Source organism: Pomacea canaliculata, linkage group LG10 (assembly GCF_003073045.1).
Source record: "Pomacea canaliculata isolate SZHN2017 linkage group LG10, ASM307304v1, whole genome shotgun sequence".
Classification (NCBI taxonomy): Eukaryota; Metazoa; Mollusca; class Gastropoda; order Architaenioglossa; family Ampullariidae; genus Pomacea; species Pomacea canaliculata.
The window spans coordinates 18,957,045-18,963,090 of NC_037599.1; positions in this window are offsets into that span (position 1 = coordinate 18,957,045).

Genomic DNA, 6,046 nt, shown 5'->3' on the forward strand with positions numbered 1-6,046 from the left:
CATTTGTAGTAAAGGTTGCATCCGATGTTTAAAAAGAGACGCATTTTCTGATGTTGGTTTGTGGGCAATTGTTTTTTTCGTTTGTTTGTTTTTGTTTTTTTTTATTTGTGTGTGTGTGAGCGGCGGCTGTCACTGACCGCGTCCACTGTTGGCGATACAAGGACAAGTACGCAGTAAAGAAAAATAAGTGCGGTCAGTGCGGAAATTATTTAGTCCACAGAATGTCTATAAAAATACATCTTCAAACAACAGGGAATTAGCTGTAGAAAAACAAAAGAAGTCTTCTATGAGAAGAGGTTTGTTTGCTTCTCTCATGCACTCTACTTCAGCGCAGTTGAAATTCAAAATGAGAGTGAGGGGAATGTAAGGAGCTAATTCAAGTCACTCCCTTCTGGTAAACCGCTTAATGATTTTTGTGGCATGGTGTGAACTTTTCCCAAGCATCGTTAAACATATTTCGTTCATGTCTGACCCTAAACGTCAGATTTTTTTTTTTTTTGGGGGGGGGGGGTGAGGAGGACTAATCCGTTTAAATGTTGAGTTGCGTTGCGTTTCGAGAAGTTTCATGCCTCCGTACATGAAAGTGTTCAAAAGTCTCTTCTCTAATATGTTCGGCACTTTGCACATATGGGAAGGAAGGAGATAATTACTTTTAGCAAGCCAGCACTGAACATTTCTTCCACAAAGAGATATAAAAATATTGGTAAAACACATGTAAACATAAACACAGCTCTGCTCTTAACATACACTCACATATAGCGATTCTTTATTGCCATAGACAATAGTTATAGCGCAATAACACAAAAAGAACCATAGATAAGTAATCATTTCAAAATGTAGTAAACACCATTTGAATTGCGATGAAATTGTAGGTAACTAAAAATTTAAAAATGTATTCACATAGGCATTTTGGTTTTGTGTTAATAAAGAACGAGCGGGCAGAAGAAAAGAGACGACAATCCAGTTTTCTGACCCAGTTTCAAAGAAATGGAGTTGGAGAGAGATCCACACGCTATTACCCCCACTAGCGAAGAAACATTTTAAAATCTTGTTTTGCTTAAGAACGAACGAAAAAAAAAAAGCAGAGAGTACGATATGGCAGCGAACGAAGCATAAAAAGAGGAGGATAAAAATGTTAAGAAAAAGAAAGAAAGAAAACACAAACAAACAGACGAGGTGCACTTGCAATGGCATGCTGTTCTGCCTGGCATGCGGCACGCGCAGTGCGTGAAAGACTGTCGATGGGGCGAGCGCGTGTTTGGCTCGGCGTTAGCGGAAAATGTGGCGCATGCGCTCTCGCCGTGTGCTGCCAGAGTTGCGTCATGTCCACACGACGGCTTGTGCAAAGTGTCCCTCCGCCGGGGAATGTCTCGCACCCTGGCGAACGGCCAGCTTCAGGGCAGCGAGGACTTGAGGGGAGGAGGTTGAAGGGAGGGAGCAGGGGTCAGCTTGTGCCGTCCGAGCCCGGGGGGTTACTCAGCGCTACCTGGATGCTGGGATTTAAAGGCCATCCTGAGAGAAAATTATTTTGGTGAATTTTGTCCCAGTTAAGTCAATTAATTCCCGATCCCACCCCCACCGCAAAAAAAAAAAAAGTTCCGTTAGGAACGTACAAGTCGGTTATCACCTGCGAAGGGGGTCAACTGTCAAGGCTTAGGTCAAGGGTTACCACTTCATTTAATGCGGAGTCACAAAAGTAGGTTTAGAGACAAAGTCTAATTAAAATATAAATGCTCTTAGGCTCTTGCGTGGGTCCAGCTGTCAGCAATGACACACTCCCAATGGATTTTCGATAACGATAGTCGAAGAATAAAGTGCAGACGTACAAAGAGATAAAAACTGATAATTGTATTCACAACGCTGCATTATGCATGTTGCCTTGCGGTGAATGCAGACCCATTAGTTACACTGAGTTGTTGACTAAGGAGCAAGCAGCAGGTGTGGGCAAAGTTTTCTTTTTCTGACCGGTCTCAAACTTCTAAGATATGCGGCGGGCTGGTAAAATACCAAAAACCTACGCCAGGTGACCACACAACAAACCTAGTGATGATGACATGGACAACAAATAAGTTCATAATGGCATTCACTTACCGGATTTATTGTGTAAAATGAAGCTGATTGAATTCGCTTACTAGAAAACTTTAAAACCAGTTTTCCTTTGAAGACAGCCCCTTCCGATGATCTTTAACGACTGAATCAGACATATCAGCCGTGTTATTTGTTATATTTTTACTTTGTGTTAGAATATTACAGACTGCCAATTTCTAACGCTGTTGCACTTGATAAATTTAAGTTCAATCAAATGAACCTAAGCTGAATAAATAATTTTAAAAAAACAAGTGCACTTCACATTTTGGCAGACGGGCCGATCCAAAGAAGTCCACGGCCCGTACTTTAGCCACCCCTGAACTAGAGAGTCGCAGAGTTCTAATTTTTTTCTTTTTTTTTTAAGCCACGAATTATGCACGTGACTGCTCATAATTCATGCAAATTACGGCTGCATAAAATATATTGTCAATTTATGCTAATTTCACACTTTTGACCGTCATTAAATAATGCAGATAGTGTACTGACAGAAACAGGCCGCGTCGTTCAGTTAACAATACATTGTATTCCAAAACACATTCGTTAAAAAAACATCAAAAATCATTTTTAGCAATTAAATGTTTTATTGCTAATTATCTAAGCACATACCTCTCGAAAGATTTCAGATAACATAAATAATGAGACTGGCAGATTTTGTTTAGTATGGAAACCGTGTGTCGCAAGTTTTTGTTCCTCGCGCGCGCGCGGCGCACCTTTTCGTAACTAGATAAACGCGGCACGTTGACAAGCTGTGACGTCATCACTTGCACTCGTTGTCGATCGTGTTTGGCCTCGTCTGCTGTAGCTGGAGCAGATGGCGCTATTCTCACTACGCTGAGTACTACTAAATGTTGTCGCTTGACCACCGTTAGCCGTTAGTTTGTATGACTCAAGATTATACCATGAACTTGTATTACTGGACTGCTGGCAAACGATTTTTTTCCAGTTAACTACTAAAACGAGGCATGAGACTACAAAGCTTCCGGTTTATTCACATTCCTTATTTAGGCTCGCCGAGACTAACAGCGGAGAACTTCGCAAGAGGCTCAGCGTTGGTCTTGGCAGACAGACAGCAGTCCACCTATACACGTCCGTGATTATACCAGCTAAAATGTTCGTAAACTTTTAGTTTTAGTTGACTGATTTGATTGGCCCTTCAGCTAGTGGCTAAGGAAGTACTATTCTGTACTAGTCCTAGCTCTCTTTAAAAAAAAATTTACAAGATCGTCACACTGTGCTACTAACCTCGCCTTGCATACATATCTGACCTACTGAAGCCTTACCACCCAATTCAATTTTTTTTCGGTCTGATTGTGTTGCCCTCCTCTCTATGCCACGCATCTGACAAGAGAAATTCAGTAGACGTTGCTTTTCCTTCTCAGACTAAAGCTGGTAGACAATTTGAGATTTCTGGGAACCATTATCTCGAATGACTGGAACAACGGAAATGACTCGTCAGCTGGAACAACATGGTGTCCATCATCAAGAAGGACCAGCAGGGACTTTACAATCTGCGCCACCTGAAACAGTTGGTCCTTAGAAGGAACATTCTGGTTCAGTTTTCCCAGGCAGTGATCTAGAATCAGTAGAATGTACTGACATTCTCAGTCACGGTCTGGTATGGTAGAACCACACAAGCAGAAAGTTCGACTAAGTGGTGCATGAAGCTAACAAAACTAATGGTTGTGACCTACCTCTGTAGGTATGGCCTGCGCAGTTCATGGAGGACTCGTAAAATTGCGGCTTATGAAACTCACAATGACATTACTTTGTCTCATGACCTCTGAGATAGGTACAGACACGCCCAAGCAAAATCATCCCATCTGAGAAACAGTTTTTATTCAAAAGCAATGACCACACTGAACTCCACAGTGTCACGAGTTAGGACTAAATAATGATTATCTCCTTGAACTATGCAGGGACTGTATGTAGTATACGAGTCCATGCTTTTGTGTTTATATGCTCGCATATCTGTTCGCGTATGTCTATGCATTGGTGGAACTGAAATGTGTGGGTAGCGTTTAGTATATGAGAAAGTGAGTGTGTGTGTGAGAGACAATGTACCTGAGTTTCCTCGTCAAACACAAAACATTGGCACCGTAGAACTGGTCACGTGGCTGATAGCTACCACAGTCGTACAGGGAAACGTTTCGTACAACGTGCAACATCCGTCACGTCCCACGAGACATCACTTTGCTCTTCGCCGAACACTTCACGACGTGCGAAGCAAAAATACAACAAGGAAAGAATCTGATAGCCTTAAAGGGATGCAAAATACCTAAATATAATAATTAGGCTCATCTTAAAGTGCTGTTAAGTCGAGTTATAACTACCATCCACTCTCTCTCTCACACACGTGCATCAACTTGGCTCTATCAGTTGTTACTGCTGCTCCCGTACTACACATTTTTCATGTCTGGGTCATCTATGTTGCGATTCCAGGATCGCGATGAGGTGAGTAGGTACACGACTCTTTTTCTCCCCGTGTCGCACGTTTATTTTGTTTACGGTTCGTGAGAGCGCAAGCGTTTGTTTGTTTGTGTTTAACGCCGTGCCAGCAACTAGGGCTACATCACGGCAACAAAAAGTAATCTTAACTTTAAAAGTTTAGGGACAAAACCTTCCGAGTGATATAGCCATAACATTCTTTAAAAAGTCGACGCAAGAAGTAAACAATATGTATAATAGTGGGTAAAGTGTAAAAAGGAGTGGTGAAGCCCCCAAAGCCACCAACAAATCCAAAAAATCAAAAGACAAAAGTTAGGACATAAAATTTCTTATATCTGGTAAAATGGTAAAGAACTCTCCTCCTTAAAAATGTAAGGATTGCTGCCAAAGGAAAGGACATGAACTAAGAAAACAAAGAATTTTCTGTTTAAAAAAAACTGCGGCAAATACTCTGCAGCTCAGGACAAACAATCGTACGAGGTGTCCTTGCGTGGCATAGGTGTGTCCGAGCTTTAATCTAGCAAGGACCACCTTCTCCCGCCTCACAGGATGGCACGAAGGTGGGCGGTCGGAAAGACAGGGAAGGGTGGCATGTAATTTATTTTGGCCCAGAGTGTCCCAGTGGCGTTGCCATGGGGACTGAACGTAGGCCGAGTTGATAGGTTTACAGTCTGATGATACCAGCGAGTGTAATTTGTTGGAGATTGACATGCAGCCTGATCGGCTCGAACATGGCCTGAGATACCAGCATGGCCAAGAGCTAAAATAAAAACAGTTCTTGTTATAATGAATGAGTGCTGCATGAATTGTATGAAACTGGACCACGAGAGGGTGGTCAAAATCATTGGAAAGAAGAGCTTAGAGTGCAGAAAGAGAGTCTGAAATAATCAAAAAGCTGCGCTCCGAAGAGCGGTGAGCATGCTGCAAGGCAAGCAAGATGGCGTGAAGCTCCGCAGTGAAAATAGAACAGTTGGACTGAAGCAGCCCGTTGTGGTTGGCAGGACGGAACTGCTGCCTCAGCGACAGGGCCACCACTTGGGGCTTTTGAGCCATCTGTAAAGATAGAACAGAACCCAGGACAGTCAGAAAGGATTTCCTGAAAAATGAGTTCAGTAGTGGTCCATTGGGAGAACAAGAGCCTGAGGAGGCTGCTCCGGATGTCATATAGAGGCCATAAAATGAATGACTTTGTACGAAGCACGGATGTCATACTCGTAGGACACCAGAAACCTCTACTTGCAACAGTCAGGTGAGGTACACTGGTCTGGTTTGGTCACGTGACCCGGTCCAGCACAACATCTTGTCGAAGACTGTCTATCAAGGAACCTTGGAGACTGGTCGACTCTGTTGTGGTCAGAGGAAGACTGACTTATGAACGTCAAAGATTGAACTGGTCTCACTATCGCCCAATGCGATAAAGTGGTAAAATATTTCACGGTGAGCGAGTGTTCGAGTAAAATTATAGTGACTGAAACTCAATGATTTTCTGACAAAACATAGCCACTTGTCAGCC